This window comes from Megalobrama amblycephala, linkage group LG16 (genome assembly GCF_018812025.1).
Source record: "Megalobrama amblycephala isolate DHTTF-2021 linkage group LG16, ASM1881202v1, whole genome shotgun sequence".
Classification (NCBI taxonomy): domain Eukaryota; kingdom Metazoa; phylum Chordata; class Actinopteri; order Cypriniformes; family Xenocyprididae; genus Megalobrama; species Megalobrama amblycephala.
In genome coordinates, this window is record NC_063059.1 from 3,300,941 (window position 1) to 3,319,241 (window position 18,301).

The 18,301-nt window shown below is 37.1% G+C and overlaps 1 protein-coding gene across 1 annotated transcript in view; it reads left to right on the top strand.

The window, feature by feature from the left end:
* The window catches only part of dscamb (Down syndrome cell adhesion molecule b), a 226,346-nt gene continuing 208,045 nt past the window's right edge, over window positions 1-18,301 (top strand). The window contains exon 1 of the mRNA XM_048160359.1: window positions 1-190. The gene's annotated coding sequence lies outside the window, so the exon portion shown is untranslated. The remainder of the gene's footprint in view (window positions 191-18,301) is intronic.

Sequence of the window (18,301 nt, forward strand, 5' to 3'; positions counted from 1 at the left end):
ACAGTCCAAATCGCCTTTACTGGAACATTGCTCCCTAATCTTCCACGAACCCTGATTGGAACAAGACTTGAGAAGCAAGACAGAGAACCAGTCAGAGGGAAACGCACCAGCGTCCTTCACCTCAAGACGACACCCATCTTCCACAGAACCACTGCCATTTTAACCCAAAACACCTCTGTGGGGAACGATGGTGGGTTATAACATGTTATATTTGGTGTAGCAGTCACCATAATCGTTTGAAGATCAATAAAAATGCATTTAAAACAATTACTGTAGAAACAATAATAAAAAAAAAAAATTGAGTTAAAAATACATCCAGTGGCGACCATTACGCGCGTTTATCTTTAACAATTACCGCGTACCGAGTAATATTTCATAATAAAACTACTATTTAATTAAGGATATTAACAGCATATGCTCTTATAATATCCCCCTCAGTCTCGTGCTGAAACTGACCACCTGTTGGCCATTTCTGCCGCTCGACCTCAGACCTGCACGCGCTCCTCAATAATCTGCATGCCTTGCGCAGGCCGAATTACTCAAGCATCTCTAAGTCCATAATGCTTGTCTTAGACAGTGCATCTGTTGGCATCTTGCATGGTGATATTGTGTAATTACAGGCAGGGAAGAGGAGTTGGACAATCTGGGATTAAGGGGGGGGGGAAGGAGAGGATGTGTGTAGTGATGACCTGTCCACATGATTTTGCTCCAGTGTTAATTTCCACCCTGGACCATTTAGTGTGCAGCTGATGGAGCAACACTAATGACTGGACCATGCAAAGTTGATATAGATTATGAAAGGCAACATTAAAGGGGTGTTTTACTTTTTTAACATTAGTTAGTGTGTAATGTTGCTGTTTGAGCATAAACAACATCTGTAAAGTTACGACGCTCAAAGTTCAATGCAAAGAAGATATTTTCTTTTATAGAAATCGCTTTTTAAGGGCTACAACAAACGGGATTACAACGAGCTTCTTCCCGTATTGGTGACATCACTAACACTAAAATTTACATAACCCCGCCCCCGAGAACACGCAATAAAGGGGGCGGGGCCATGTTGGGCTGCTTTAGAGAAGAGGAAGAGTTGTTGTAGTAGAGTGTTGTTGTCATGCCGTCATTTTACGCCGGACTGCTTCACAAACGAGGGTCAATTCAACACAAAAGATGAACATGACGGCACATGCTAGTGGATGAGTTGAATCAACTCCACAGCAACTACATAAATTTATCCACTAACCGTTCAGAAACGTCTAAAAGTTGTAACTTCTTCCTGAGTCTCTCCATCAGTGTCGACTCCGGTTTGAACAATGTAAGGCTGAACACCGTTACTGACAATCCTCATTTTGGCTGTGTGAGATTCTCCAGCTTTGTCGTTGTTGAGCTGTTAAAGCTCCGCCCTCTCAGGGTTCAACGCTAAGGATTGTTTCTACAGTGGTTCAAATTTTTACTTGACCTGCCAAAATTTTCACTGGCCTCACAACAAAAAAATGAATAAAGTAAAAGAAAAGAAAATGGTCCTATAAAATAAGCCTAGTTATGGTTTTCGTTGTTTTTGTAATCATCATAAATAAGGTTATGGCACCAAAAGCTCAGATTAACTCACTTAGGCCCCGTCCACACGGAGACACGTTTTTGTGAATACGCACAATTTTTTTTATCGGATAGCCGTTTCGTCCACACGGATCCGGCGTTTTCGAAAGGTGAAACCGCTATTTTTTTAAACCGGGTCCCAGAGTGGATAAATTTGAAAACGCCGTCTTTGCGTTTTCGTGTGGACGGGGCAATCCGTATATTTTCTGAAACAATGATGTCATCACCCCGTGTCGACCCTAGTCAGACGCCGCTAACGGCACAAAACAGCACCAACAACAGCAATAGCAGACTCTAGATGCTTGTGTTCGTGCCGCAGACGATACTGAGCCAAAATAAAGCGTTATTTCTAATGCTGCGTTCACACCGAACGCGTCTGGGGCGTCTGATTTACATGTTAAGTCAATGTAAACGCGCGTCTAGTCATCCTGCGGCGTGAATCAAGCGTATAGCGCGGCGCGAATTGAGCGTTCACACGCCTGATGCGTCTGACGCGCTAATTGAGCGCCCTAGACGCCCAAGTTGAAAAATCTGAACTTTGGCGTAAATTTGCGGCGCGTTAACCAATCAGGGACTCTGCTTTGGTAACGTGTTTATGACGTGATCAGCGGTGGAGACCAGAACAAAGATAATAGTCGCTGTGCGTGGCCACCTATGATGTGTCATCATATTTTTATAGAGACCGGAATAAAAAGGACCTTGCCTGGAAGAGAATAAGCGAAGAAATTGGACAATCTGGTTAGTTGTAAAACGCTTTGCATGATTTTAGCCGTTGATCATAGCCCACCTGCTCGCTAGCAAAAGCCGGCCGGCATAACCGAGTTAAATTGCCGCTACTAGTTTCCAACTGACAAGATGATGTGTTTATTCAGAGGATCTGTGCAGAAAGAGATGGAAGCCCCTCCCATGACGCGAATTCGCGTCTGAACACACTTTGTTTAGACGCGCGAATTGAGCGAATTTTACGCGCGTCTGAAGCGTCTGACTTCAAAATGTTCAAGCGTCCAACTCGGTGTGAACGCAGCATAAGCTTTACTATAGTTTGTATTCAGCGCGCAAGGTTTATGCGCATGCTCCAAGTCTTCTTTGCTGCTTTAAGTGCATTTCTGTGACAGAATTACAGCGCCACATAATGGTCTGGCATGTATACTACATCATTTTGAGTCGTTTCAGTGGTTTCGTGTGGACGCAGATATTTTTGGAGACGAGGAAAAAAAGATCGGTTTCGTGTGGACGTAGCCTTAAACTTTAAATATTGTTAGACAAGTAAACAATAAGTAATAAAATAGGTGCAAATAATCAAATTACAAGTAATATCACAAATAAATACAACAGAACAAACATATAAATGAAATAAATGGTGCTTTTCAGGTTTTTTATGTAGGCTTAAAGAGGAGATTATCTTATAAATCTTATAAAATCTTATAAAAATATAGCAATAGAGAATGGGGCTGGAGCTTTCTCTCTCTCTCTTCTCTCTGCCTTTGCATGTATTAATTTGCCATCTGAATGTTTACGGCTAGTTTTATGTTGTTTTATATCTCCACTGTGTATTACTCGCGTAACTGCTAAATTGAATCAGGCAGTGTTTCTGCTAAAAGCTGGTTTAAAGATTCATCATTAGTAACGGGTAAACTCTCACTGGCTGTGTATTTAAAGACGAGTCCCTGAGCAACAAACATATCCAGTTGATTAGAAGATAACTACATTCTACAATGTCCTTGATAACTGAGAATCTTCACACATTTACTCTTATAGGAGTTTACTCTGAACATGTTGATGTTACAGTACAGATCATCTATCACAAGGTCATTTTTATTTCCAGTTGAACTAGAAATAAGGACATCACGTGTTGTTTGAATACACTAAACCAGCTAGCTGAACTACCACATACTGTAAAGATCAGATTAAGTCCTTTGTTGTGTAATGCATTTTGGCACTATTTTTCTCTCTATTCCCACTTCCTTCTATGTTAATTTAACCCAAATAAAATTGGGATTGTTTCAAAAAACAAATAAAAAAATAAAAATAAAAATACATCAGTGTTTTCTCATGTGTCCCCACAAAAGTTTCAGAACAGATTCATAAGATCAGATCTATGCTGTCCACATTAAGGAAGTTCAGAAGAAACATCCAATTCAAATTTAAGACTATATGTTATAAATTAAAAGCATAGGCCTATTTATTTACCACCAGTCTCTGATAAATTTTATTCTGGGTTCATCTTCAGTCCTGTTCATAATAAAGAAAGAAAACACTTTTCTCAGTTGTTTCTCCATGACCGAAGTCAATCACCAAAGATTAAATGGAGGGACTTTTGCACAATTGAGACTTTTTTTGCACAAGTCTCATGCTTATCCTGACAAAAAGAGTCTAGTAATCTCAGTTGTCTCCTTAGGAGTTTTTAGAGCAGTTGTCAACTGTCTCAACTGGCCTTGCCAAGATATCATAGTCTACAACCAAACATAAGATTTCTTATAATATTCTTCATAATGGTGATATCCACATTTATTTTATAGCTCGTACTATCATCTCTTTAGACTACTCATATAAGAAACGTCAGGAAATTTTTAAAGGTGCCGTAGAACGTCTTTTCACAAGATGTAATATAAGTCTAAAGTTTCCCCTGAATGTGTCTGAAGTTTCAGCTCAAAATACCCCATAGATTTTTTTAAATTAATTTTTTTTACTGCTTATTTTGGGGCATCATTAACTATGCACCGATTCAGGCTGCTTCCCCTTTAAATCTCTCGCTCCCTGCCCCCGAGCTCTCGACTATAAATGCAGTTATACAGTGCATAAACAAAGTTCACAAAGCTAATATAACCCTCAAATGGATCTTTACAAGATGTTCGTCATGCATGCTGCATGCATGGATCGGATCATGTGAGTACAGTATTTATTTAGATGTTTACATTTGATTCTGAATGAGTTTGATAGTGCTCCATGGCTAAAGCTAACATTACACACTGTTGGAGAGATTTATAAAGAATGAAGTTGTGTTTATGAATTATACAGACTGCAAGTGTTTAAAAATGAAAATAGCGACGGCTCTCGTCTCCGTGAATACAGTAATAAACAATGGTAACTTTAACCACATTTAACAATACATTAGCAACATGCTAATGAAACATTTAGAAAGACAATTTACAAATATCACCAAAAATATCATGTAATCATGGATCATGTCAGTTATTATTGCTCCATCTGCCATTTTTTGCTATTGTCCTTGCTTGCTTACCTAGTCTGATGATTCAGCTGTGCACAGATCCAGACGTTAATACTGGCTGCCCTTGTGTAATGCCTTGAACATGGGCTGGCATATGCAAATATTGGGGGCGTACCTATTAATGATCCCGACTGTTACGTAACAGACGGTGTTATGTTGAGATTCGCCTGTTCTTCGGAGGTCTTTTAAACAAATTAGATTTACATAAGAAGGAGGAAACAATGGAGTTTGAAACTCGACGTATGTCTTTTCCATATACTGAACTCTTGTTATTCAACTATGCCGAGGTAAATTCAATTTTTGATTCTAGGGCACCTTTAAAGTCACCATGAAATCAAAATGGAAGTTTTTGGCTTTAAGTATGCACATGTTAGTCTTTCTGTTATCTATAAGCTAATGTGCTCCAAAACAATTACAAAATTCACATTTAGAAGATTTAAGAGTTCAAAACTCCGCCAATATGGATCAATGACGCTACATCACTCTGCACTCCAGCTTCTCATTATATTTTCAGTCCAATCAAATGCTTTCCAGAATCTCGAGCTATATTTGCCTCAAATCACGTCTTCCGCGCAAGTTGAAAAATTTCAACTTGAGCGGGACATTCGCTTGATACGTTGTCACTCAAGCCAATCAGCGAAGAGCTTGACACGTCCGGTTGTATCAGAAAACGGAGGAGAGCATTATCGTAGCTGTCTGTGGGCTCCCACGAAATTTATGAGACCAGACAAAAAAGGAGATAGCTTTGAGAAAACTGAGCGAGGAAGTTGTAGGGCCCTATGATTTCCGTGATGCGGAAAACGCGAACGGAATCGCGGAATCCAGTCATAAAAACGTAATTTAATATATAACGCGGAATGTCACGGAATTCGTCAAACACAGTACAATCGTGATATGGACTAGTGTCCGTGAATATTGAACCGCAAATAGACTATTTAAATATGAATCCTGCATGTCTGCATGCCTCTGAAATGAATGAAGCGCGTTTTCATTTACCTCACACACGTACACGTACGCGCACACACTGAAGCATGTGCAACGCTTGCAGTGTTTTCATCCTCTTTCGCCTCACTATATGAGGAAATGAACGCATGAAATTCATCTCCAGAGCTGCTCTGAAAGTCACTTTCATCAGCATTTAACTGCTTCGTTTGAAAAACTATGGTCATAAACACAGAGAAACTCAAAACTCTCGGCAACCCGTCAAAATAAAAGTTCGATTTATCTTGACAGAAGCATTAGTGTTGTACAGTAGAATTTAGATAAATTAATTTTAACTATTGGTATTATTACCTATTATTACATTTTAACTATTGGTATTATTAACTATTAAAATTAAAATTAATTATTGCTTTAAAAATAAACTATCTAATCTCAGTTTTTCATCCATGTTTTAATTTTAACAGTAAAGCTCTGTTGTGCAGCACAAAAAAGTTTAATTTCATGATTAAAAGATAAATTAAATGGTATGCATTAATTTGATTGCCGGAAAAATTAAAACACAGAACAGAATTTCTGAAGGAAAAAAAAAAAACATTTAATGAAAATACTTTTTTTTAATTAATGAATTTTGTTGTTTTTAAGAATTCAATTAATTAGACATGCTTTTTGATAATTAAAATGGAATTAAACCATTAAAATGGAATCCAGAAAAGTTAAAACAGAAAACAGAATTTGGTAAAAATAAAACAGAATTTGAGGGGAAAGAATAAAACGTATATCATAGGGCCTTAAAAAATGTAATTTTTTGTTAAATTTTGAATAAATTGTTGGTAAATTGGATAAGTTCATTATTTCAATTAATTAGACATGCTTTTTGATTACTAAAATTTAATTTAACCATTAAAATGGAGTCCAAAAAAAAAAAAAAAACGGAATCCAGAAAAATTAAAATGGAAAAAAAACGGAATTTGGGAAAAAATAAAACAGAATTTGGGAAAAAATAAACAAAACGCTATTGGCTATTTTTACAAAGGGGAGGAGCTGTTTGATATGCCCCACCCTGTCTTCCTGTTTCAGTTGAAATTACGTCAACACATTCAATAGTGCTGTGCGTTCCAAGGCACTTCAGTGGGCCTTTAACTGAAACAGAACTTCTTTCTTCCTTTCTTTCTTTCTGCTTGTTTTGTAGGCATTACCTATATAGTGAACCCTATGGCATTCACCTATAGGTTTTCCACATCCAAGTGTGTTGCGGTGTGTAGCTGTCCGTACTGCAGTGTGCATCGCTGCACACTACGCACACTGCTGATGGCCCACTCAGCTGGCAGGGTTAAGCTCACCGTCCCTGTACCTGCCAGCTTGCTCTCTTAAGGGGCATCGCCCGCTTGCCATCTCTGAGGTATCACCCTCGCCCGCCATCTGCGCCCCGACAGACGCTCGTACGCCACACTGCGCCGCAGCTGTTCCCAGGACAGCGGGAGGTCGAACGGTGAAGTCTTTCTGCCACCCTCGCTGCCTCACGGTGCCCCCTGGGGCCGGAGCCATCCTGCACTCGGCATCACAAACACCTTCTGTGATATGACCGCGAGGTGTGTTGATCACCGGCTCATTTGAAAAGGAACTAGAGGACATAGAGGAGAAATGTTTTGGTGGGCTAGAATCACCATTAAAAGTTAAATCCACTTTAACACCAAATTGCATTGGCTGCGTTCACAGTTGTGAGTTGAATTTCCTCATGTGACACAGATGTGCTGAGGGTGACAGTGTGTACAGCAAAAATCACTTTGAATCTGGATCAGTTCTGATCTGGCTCAATCTAACATGACTTGACACGATTTACCCTTGAAGAAGATGGAGGACAAGGAAAATGGACAGTTGAATGATGAGATGTTAGACCCAAAGGGTTAAGGTGTCTCTGGTTAGCATGGCCCTGTTAACCCCTGCCAGTATAAATACACAGTTAAGGGCCAAGGCCAATCTTAAACAACACATTTTTGCTATAAAAATGTGAGGTGTAGGGCAGTGGAGAAAAAAAAAAAAAGCAAGGTCTAAAAAAAAAGCTGAGCTACTTATATCTTGATCTGTGTGCTTTTTTGGAATGCCTTGTCATTTGTGAGATGGGCAACACGAGTGCAGTGGTAAAACACGTTTCCACATTATTTTTTAACACTGAATGTGCGGAGATTTCTGATTCATTAGCCGCCAAATAACAAGAACAATATCAAAGTATATGGAAGCTTGTTTCTGCCATGAAATAAAAAAATAAAAAAGGTAATTGCGACTTTTTATCTAACAATTCAGATTTTTTGATATCACAATTCTGATATAAAGTCACAACTGCAAGATATAAAGTCAGAATTGCGAGATATAAAATCAGAATTTCGAGTTATAAAGTCAGTATTGAGTGATATAAAATCAGAATTGCATGAAAAAAGTCAGAATTGCGTTATAAAGTCAGAATTGCGAGTTATAAAGTCAGAATTGCGAGTTATAAAGTCAGAATTGCGAGTTATAAAGTCAGAATTGCGAGATATAAAGTCAGAATTGTGAGATATAAAGTCAGAATTGCGTGATATAAAGTCAGAATTGTGAGATATAAAGTCAGAATTGTGAGATATAAAGTCAGAATTGCGTGATATAAAGTCAGAATTGTGAGATATAAAGTCAGAATTGCGTGATATAAAGTCAGAATTGCGTGATATAAAGTCAGAATTGCGAGATATAAAGTCAGAATTGCGAGTTATAAAGTCAGAATTGCGAGTTATAAAGTCAGAATTGCGAGATATAAAGTCAGAATTTCGAGATATAAAGTCAGAATTGCGAGTTATAAAGTCAGAATTGCGAGTTATAAAGTCAGAATTGCGAGATATAAAGTCAGAATTTCGAGTTATAAAGTCAGAATTTCGAGTTATAAAGTCAGAATTGCGAGATATAAAGTCAGAATTGCGAGATATAAAGTCAGAATTGTGAGATATAAAGTCAGAATTGTGAGTTATAAAGTCAGAATTGCGAGATATAAAGTCAGAATTGCGAGTTATAAAGTCAGAATTGCGAGATATAAAGTCAGAATTGCGAGATATAAAGTCAGAATTGCGAGATATAAAGTCAGAATTTCGAGTTATAAAGTCAGAATTTCGAGTTATAAAGTCAGTATTGAGTGATATAAAATCAGAATTGCATGAAAAAAGTCAGAATTGCGAGTTATAAAGTCAGAATTGTGAGTTATAAAGTCAGAATTGCGAGTTATAAAGTCAGAATTGTGAGATATAAAGTCAGAATTGCGAGTTATAAAGTCAGAATTGCGAGATATAAAGTCAGAATTTCGAGTTATAAAGTCAGAATTGTGAGATATAAAGTCAGAATTTCGAGTTATAAAGTCAGAATTTCGAGTTATAAAGTCATAATTGCGAGATATAAAGTCAGAATTTCGAGTTATAAAGTCAGAATTTCGAGTTATAAAGTCAGAATTGCGAGATATAAAGTCAGAATTTCGAGTTATAAAGTCAGAATTTCGAGTTATAAAGTCAGAATTGCGAGATATAAAGTCAGAATTGCGAGATATAAAGTCAGAATTTCGAGTTATAAAGTCAGAATTGCGAGATATAAAGTCAGAATTTCGAGATATAAAGTCAGAATTGCGAGATATAAAGTCAGAATTGCGAGATATAAAGTCAGAATTGCGAGATATAAAGTCAGAATTTCGAGTTATAAAGTCAGAATTGCGAGATATAAAGTCAGAATTTCGAGTTATAAAGTCAGAATTGCGAGTTATAAAGTCAGAATTGCGAGTTATAAAGTCAGAATTGCGAGATATAAAGTCAGAATTTCGAGTTATAAAGTCAGAATTGCGAGTTATAAAGTCAGAATTGCGAGATATAAAGTCAGAATTGCGAGATATAAAGTCAGAATTTCGAGTTATAAAGTCAGAATTTCGAGTTATAAAGTCAGAATTGCGAGATATAAAGTCAGAATTGCGAGATATAAAGTCAGAATTGCGAGTTATAAAGTCAGAATTTTGAGTTATAAAGTCAGAATTGCGAGATATAAAGTCAGAATTTCGAGTTATAAAGTCAGAATTTCGAGTTATAAAGTCAGAATTGCGAGATATAAAGTCAGAATTGCGAGATATAAAGTCAGAATTGCGAGTTATAAAGTCAGAATTTCGAGTTATAAAGTCAGAATTGCGAAATATAAAGTCAGAATTTCGAGTTATAAAGTCAGAATTTCGAGTTATAAAGTCAGAATTGCGAGTTATAAAGTCAGAATTGCGAGATATAAAGTCAGAATTTCGAGTTATAAAGTCAGAATTTCGAGTTATAAAGTCAGAATTGCGTGATATAAAGTCAGAATTACATTTTTTATTTAGTGGCGGAAACAAGCTTCCATAGTTTTCTCCACAAACCAGTTTGTTTATAATTATGACAATACATTAAAATAATAAGAAATACCAGTTTGGAGTATCAAGCAGGATAACAAGCTGTTTTGTACAGCTACAAATAACTGGAAGCGGATATGAGACCGGAAGCCAGACACATTCAATTTACAAATGGTTACGCTTACTCTTACGTGAAAAATAAGGAAGATAAAATGCATGCATAGAAATCACAAAATGAATTGTGTTTAATTCATTTAGTATATTAAATGAATTAACCACATAAGAATTAATGAGGTACACACCAAAGTTTAATACTTAGAAATGTAGGTTTGTTCAAATCTGCAGTAGAAATATGGACGCTTGCCTTTGAAAACATCATTAAATATTCTTCAGTGTCCCCTAAAGCTGCCTGCTTGTACATTTATTCAATCTTTAGAGGTAAAATCATATTCCACAGAAAATTGGCGCAATGCTGCAACAGACACAGTAGAATTACATTGTAGCCTCAGTGTGGTGGATGATGGGAAAAAAGTGTCAGGTGTTATTGAGCGCTGGTGTCTGTCCTCCCCCTGGAGGCTGAATGGATTCTGCCGAAATTATCACTGTCAAGGCCAATCCAATAAAGGTACAGCCTCTTCTATAAGCCCTCTCCCTTTCAGACATTTCCCTTTCTCTCTCCCATATAGATACATGTGTGTGTGTGTGTGTGTGTGTGTGTGTGTGTTAAATTTAAACCATGTGATCTGCTTCCCTCCTACCCAGTGTGTGTTGTGAGACAGTGTTCTGGTTCAGATAACAACGCTGTAATGAAACAAGGGAGCTCCCAGGCAAAGCGCGCACACACACACACACACACACACTCACGATAGCAGTGCTGTAGTAGGGAATAAGAAAATGCATAGTGTGCTTTGCCCTTGGCTGCGTGCGAGTGATTGTGCATGGAGAGCGGGGAATAGAGAACCGAGGAAGGAAAATAGGGGGGACTTCATACATTTTTATGACCGCACGAGATAAGGTCAGTTGTGTGCCATCGTTACTAGGCAACACTGCAACCCGGTATTGGATTGAGTTGTGGAGCTGAGCAGTCAAATTCACAAGCTTTATTGGACTCATCTTTTATTTAATTATTATTTTATTTGTTTTACAGTTGCTCATGAGCAGAATGACACACTTGCTGGTCATTTATTCTAATTGTCAAACACAAAATGATCTTTTGTTGATACTGGAACAACATTCCTATCTAAAAACATAGTCCTTACCACTGAACCTAACCCTACCCATAACCTATCCCTAAAATCAGAGGGAAATGATAGGTGAATAACACTGAAGTAGAAGCACACTGATGGTTGTAAGCTTAAAGGGGTGGTTGATTATGATTATGATTTCACTTTTTTAACTTTAGTTAGTGTGTAATGTTGCTGTTTGAGCATAAACAACATCTGAAAATTTACAATGTTTAAAGTTCAATGCAAAAGAGATTTTTTCTTTTATAGAAATTGCTACAACAAACGGCTAGTAGGGACTACAATGAGCTTCTTCCTGGGTTTGTGACATCACTAACCCTAAAATTTACATAAACCCCGCCCTCGAGAACACACAACAAAGGGGGCGGGGCCATGTTGGGCTGCTTTAGAGAAGAGGAAGAGTTGTTGTAGTAGAGTGTTGTTGTCATGCCGTCATTTTACGCCGGACTGCTTCACAAACGAGGGTCAATTCAACACAAAAGATGAACATGACGGCACATGCTAGTGGATGAGTTGAATCAACTCCTCAGCAACTACATAAATTTATCCACTAACCATTCAGAAACGTCTAAAAGTTGTAACTTCTTCCTGAGTCTCTCCATCAGTGTCGACTCCGGTTTGAACAATGTAAGGCTGAACATCATTACTGACAATCCTCATTTTGGCTGCGTGAGATTCTCCAGCTTTGTTGTTGTTGAGCTGCTAAAGCTCCGCCCTCTTCTGGAAAGGGGGCGGGAGCAGCAGCTCATTTGCATTTAAAGGGACACACACAAAAACGGCGTGTTTTTGCTCACACCCCAATAGGGGCAAATTTGACAAGCTATAATAAATGATCTGTGGGGGATTTTGAGCTGAAACTTCACAGACACATTCTGGAGACACCAGAGACTTATATTACATCTTGTGAAAAGGGCATTATAGGTCCCCTTTAAACTTGACACTAACTGTAAACTTGTCCCTCAAATCTGATTAGTCGATTGGAAGGATGTTGATCCAGGAACGTGTTCTACTTGGTGAAATCACGTTTATCAGATAATAATTTGTAACTTTTTTGGTACAAATAAAAATGGCAGTAAAGTAAATGTAACTTTCATGAACCTGTTTTATCTCTAGCAAGAAATGGAAGTATTGCATTGTAGTCATTATGTATTTGTTTGGTTTTGTCTAAGACTCACTTTTTCAATTTGTTCTAGATATTTAGATATAGACTTGGTCAGCGTTACTGGGAACACCCACAAAAACGTCATATCCATTTGTGCCTTGGGGAAAACAAACTATTCAAATTAACGTGCGTAGACCTTGTTAGGCGCTTGATCTTTACTCTTTGTGATTACGATTGCTTTTTGCTTGGTGCAATGCTGAAAAAAATAGCTGATTTGCTGATAAAAATATAGATCTGAAGTTTTATATACTGCTTGTACCGAAATCTGACTCCCCGGAAAAATCACACTCCGTCTCGCGTGCACGTGCCCCACACATTAATACGTGGAGCAGCGCCAGCGAGTTTAAATGCACTTCATTTAATATATCCATTTATCGACCGCTGTTATAAACAGCATGCACCAAGAATGTACACGGAAGCTTTGTCTACACTTAAATAAATATGCTGAAATTTAATTTGGTGGATAATGGATGCAAAAAAACATGGCGGTTTGATTCGAACTATAAACTGCAGAGACTTCGACAGGGTTCAGGAATAAGCTACCAGTTGCCAACACAAAACTTCACATTGAAATAAATATTATATGTAAGGCTTATGTGCTGTTGTCTTTTCTTGTTTTTAGTTGGTGAATGTCATTAAAAATAATAGGCTATTTTTTAATCACATTCATTTTTCATGAAGGTAGGCGTTTTAGGCTTTATGCACTGAATACCTGGATGACCTATAATTTTTGCCAAATTGTGCAGTATTCAACCGAGCACACCACAGAAATCCCTTTCAAAAGTCTGTTCGCTCAGCAGCCATATTGGCATTGCCTCCAAGCAGCTGTTTTGGTCATGCAAGACCAACACCTGTTTACTGAAATCTCTAAATGTCTAGCATTTCAAATCAGCAATAAAACTTGACATCTCAAAAATGTTATTATGCTCAAATATCATTAAAAAGTGCATTTTTCAGTTGGTCCCGGAGTGTCTAACGGCAGCTGCAGTGATGCGATGACTTTACCAACTGCTGATTGGCTCTTTCATTCAGAAGGCGGGACTTCCTTTTACTATTGAGCGCTACGGTTGCTTCAATTCATTGTAATTGGAGTGAACCATCTTGGTAATATACTGTCTTTAACACCACATACACCGAAATACTGTATCCCACAATGTAATGCACTGTGACGTACAGTATTTGCATTGTATGCAGTATAACAGTTTTTGGATACAGTCATTTTTTATTATATTACTAAATCAGGTGTTCCCAAGCTTTTTTTGTTGAGCAAACCCCTTAGACATGTTATTATTTAAGAATAATTTTTATCATCTTCATTTTAGTCAATCATAATAATGTTTTAACTCTAATTATAAAAATGAAGACAGAGATATATTACTGTTGTAAATCACAATCACGTTAAATGAAAAAATAATATTTGATAATAATTATAATAATGATTTTATTTTTCATTACAAGTTACAAAACTAATATTTATGTCTTAAAGGGTTAGTTCACCCAAAAATGAAAATAATGTCATTTATTACTCACCCTCATGTCGTTCCACACCCGTAAGACCTTCGTTAATCTTCAGAACACAAATTATGATATTTTAGTTTAAATCCGATGGCTCCGTGAGGCCTCCATAGGGAGCAATGACACTTCCTCTCTCAAGATCCGTTAATGTACTAAAAACATATTTAAATCAGTTCATGTGAGTACAGTGGTTCAATATTAATATTATAAAGCGATGAGAATATTTTTGGTGCGCCAAAAAAACAAAATAACGTCTTATTTAGTGATGGCCGATTTCAAAACACTGCTGCATGAAGCATCGGAGCACAGATGGATTTCATCAAAAATATCTTAATTTGTGTTCTGAAGATTAACGAAGGTCTTACGGGTGTGGAACGACATGAGGGTGAGTGGGTGAACTAACCCTTTAAATTCTTCACTTCCAAAATTTCAAACCATCGAGATTTTTAAACTTCAAATCCTCAAAACTTTAATTTGGCAGAATACTGGTGAAATGCTGTATATTTATTAGAATTGTATGCAATGTTGGATATTATGTGAATAAGTAAATAAAGTAAACCTTAGCACACACAAGGTTCTCAAAAAGGTGTATCACGATTATTGCACATGCAGCCCCTTATATTTATATTTATTTTAATTTTACATTTGATATAATTAATCATTAGCTCACAAACCCCCTAGAGTTTTCTCTCAAACCCCATTTGGGAAACCTTGCACTAGACTAGACTAACAACATTTAAGATCATTTTACACTAAATTCAGTTCAAAATAAATCATTATTATTATTTTTCCATATTTCTAAGATGATAAATGAACAGCACTCAGATGCAGTGTGATCATATGACAACATTGTAGCACACTGCATTTGAAGCATTTATTCTAGAATATTTTTCATCTTTTTCAACAGTATATGGTGCATACTAATATATATATATATATATATATATATATATATATATATATATAATGCTAGTATTTAGTGTCATTTTAAAGTATCTCACTAAAAATACTGGATGTCCTAAAGAATGATTATTCACAGTGATTCAGTTATTGCCCTGTAATGTTGCTAAAGTGTACTGTGTGCTAAAACTGTGAAAAACACAAAGCACACAGCCCTGTTCTGTTCTTGTCCCCCCAACCCCGCCTTCCCACCACTCCCTCAACATTTTCCTCTCTCTCCTCCCCTCATTCTAGCATTCTAACCCTCTCAGTGCCCTAGTTTAGTACTTCAAGGTTGGCCACATATATTCTACCCCATGCCTTACGGCCAGCCAATGACAGGCGAGCAGCGGTTGCAGTGGAAGGGTGGGGCTGTCGTGTCATACAGCAGCGCAGCGAGTAGCCAGTGGAAGGCGAGGGGCTGGGGTGGTTTGGGGGGGGTTTGGTCGCTGCCACTGGTGTGTGATGCTTGTTTTACTGTGGCAGGTCACATCAGGGAAGAACCTGAGAAGAATAGACGGCATGTGTGCGGAGAGCAGGCATTACAGAGGCTGAGAGCGGAAAATTGGCTGGCTGGTTTATCATACATCTTCAGTGCTTGGATGCATTCAAGAATACTGTAAGATTTGAATATCAGGTAATATTAGGAATTAATTGTAATACAAATAAACTCGTTAAAAATCATTGCCATACTGCCAGGGTTATATAGTTAACTAAAACTAAAACCATTAAAAAATTCATTACTTGAAATAAAAATACAAATTAACTGAAATATAATAAAATATAAAAAAATCTTGCACTTTCTTTGTCATTTAGATTGACTTGATTTAATAAAATAACTCAAATTAAAATAAAAAAAACTATTTAGACATATTTACAAAAAAACATAAAAATTACAAAGACAACAAACTTAATAAAATTAACAGAAGTATCTAAGTGATACTAAACACTGTATGCTATATTACTATATTCTGATTTTAAAAGTTACATATACATATAATACAAACTAATTTAATCCTTAAAGTGACAGTTTTTCTTTCCGATCCTGTATGATTATCTATCGCAAATGTCAAGGTTGTTGTTTTCCATACATCAGGGGTGGATAGTGCCAAAAAAGTCCCCTCATTCAAAGCTCATTCTGGTTGTGAATGATAGCTTATATCACATGGCTATTATTTCTAAGAGTGTAGGGAATCCTTAGCAAATACCATCCTAGCATTACGCATGTTCACAATGTAAAAAACAAGATATTTTTGCAATGCTGTTTGGTGCCTCCAGTGGCAAAGAAATTACACGCTTCACCTTTAACCGAAAACAATATTCCCAATTATTCTAATGAAATGCCTGTTCCCTATTCATGAAAGGACAAAGTCAGATTTTAGAGACCCTTCTCAATTAAATGATCTTATCACAGTAGACTTTGAGCTGACTTTTAGCTCAATAATGTTACAGACTGTCTCCGTCCTGTCAGCCTCAGTCAATCTGCCCTTGTCCCAAAGGTCATCTCTCTCCTACAAGCACAAACTCCGCTCTGATAGAGACAGCACGTCTGCAAGACTTAAAGGAATAGTTCATCCCAAAATGTACCCTCATGTGGCCCAATAAGTTCTTTATGCACCATTTCCACATAACAATCTTTAAAAAAGTATGATTTACTCTCTTCAAAACGTATTCTAAATCCTCTGAGGCCATACAAAGCTTGCCTTAAAGATGCCTTAAAGATGAAAAAATGCTATATTACTACACATGAGACCCAATGACACTGTGATTATGTTTCCTTGGCATTTCTAACATTTAGAATCAGTAAAACACATTCTGATAAACAGTGGGACATAATGGCTTAGTGGGTACCAATACTGCCTCACAGCAAGAAAGGCCCTTGTTGGCATGGGTGTCATCTTAGACATGTCAGCAGTTATTACCTGAGTGAAATAAATTTTAGTTTTATCAAGATATAATCAAACTAAAGTTTCACAAAAGGCAGATGTTATGTGTATTATAATGGAGGTATGTGGTAATTGTAGTAAATAAAAAAGTGTTATAATATGAATGTATTTATTGTATAATACAGACTAATTTTTAATTAAAATTTTATTGCAAGAAATTTTGCATAAAAATACGACAGTGTGACAATGTTTGAGGTATTATGGGATGGCATATTGGTGCCTGTACTCTTTTAATATAAAGTGCATTTTAAAGTGATGTAATGCTAATAGATCCATCTATTTGAATTACCAAATTCATGTTTTTTTTACCTTAAAATGTACTGATAACCACTATGAGAATACAGATGGTACAACAGAAAGTTAATTGTAACTGGCCTGTCCATAAAACATGGCCAATACTTATACATAGACTTAGACTCCACGAAATCAACAATGTCACCAAAGAAGTGTGTTTTTGGTTGTGAGGGAAAGATAACCTTGCTTCCCAAAGAACCCAGCATTAAGTGGAGCTGAGAGTTTTGTGCTCACGCATTACATTGATGCGCTCTCGATATTTGTTATTAAAATAACCATAGAAACTGATAGTTGAAATTACTTTTTTATTGGTTAAAATGAATGAAGAATATCTTGTGTTTTTCCATGGCTGCTCGAGCCCTCAGGATCTGCACTTATGGTTTCATAAACAAGGCCCAGTTCTACGCTGGATTTACAGATCGTTTGAAACTGAAAGATGGAGCGGTCACAGCGGTAATGATCCCGGTCATGAGTCCGAACTGCAGGTGGTGAGTAAAACTACTTCAAATGTCTGTTTTTTTGGCAATAGGTGCCTAAGTGCATGTAATGTAAACAACACGAACGTAGTGAATTCATAAATTCATTATTCATCATTCACTTTACGCTATGTTCATTATAGTGATTCAAAAGTTATCCAGGGATAATGCGATGGTGTATTGTGTGTGTTTAAACACAGTTGTTTAGCTGACCATTGATAGCTTGAAGACGATCGCTATGCAAAATCTGCATGTGCTCGTCACTCTTTAGCTCCGCTCACACGGCACGCCTCCAGGCGCTCGGCTGTTTTCGGAAAGACTCAGTACAGCGTATGTATCTTTTATAAATATGATAAAACTAAAGACTTTTTGGAGATATGAAGGATGCACTATTACTCTATAGGTACTCAAGATAAACAGATTGGCAGAAACTGTGAGATTGGCAGAGAGTGTGATACCCCCCTTTAACTAAGTAGTGTTTTTGTTTTTCTACATCTGAGTCATATTCGTGTGCTTTGACTACCACCCCGCCTTACAGAAGAACCGATCTAAAAGTGATAAGAGAAAAAGTGAGTCTTGGTTACTATTG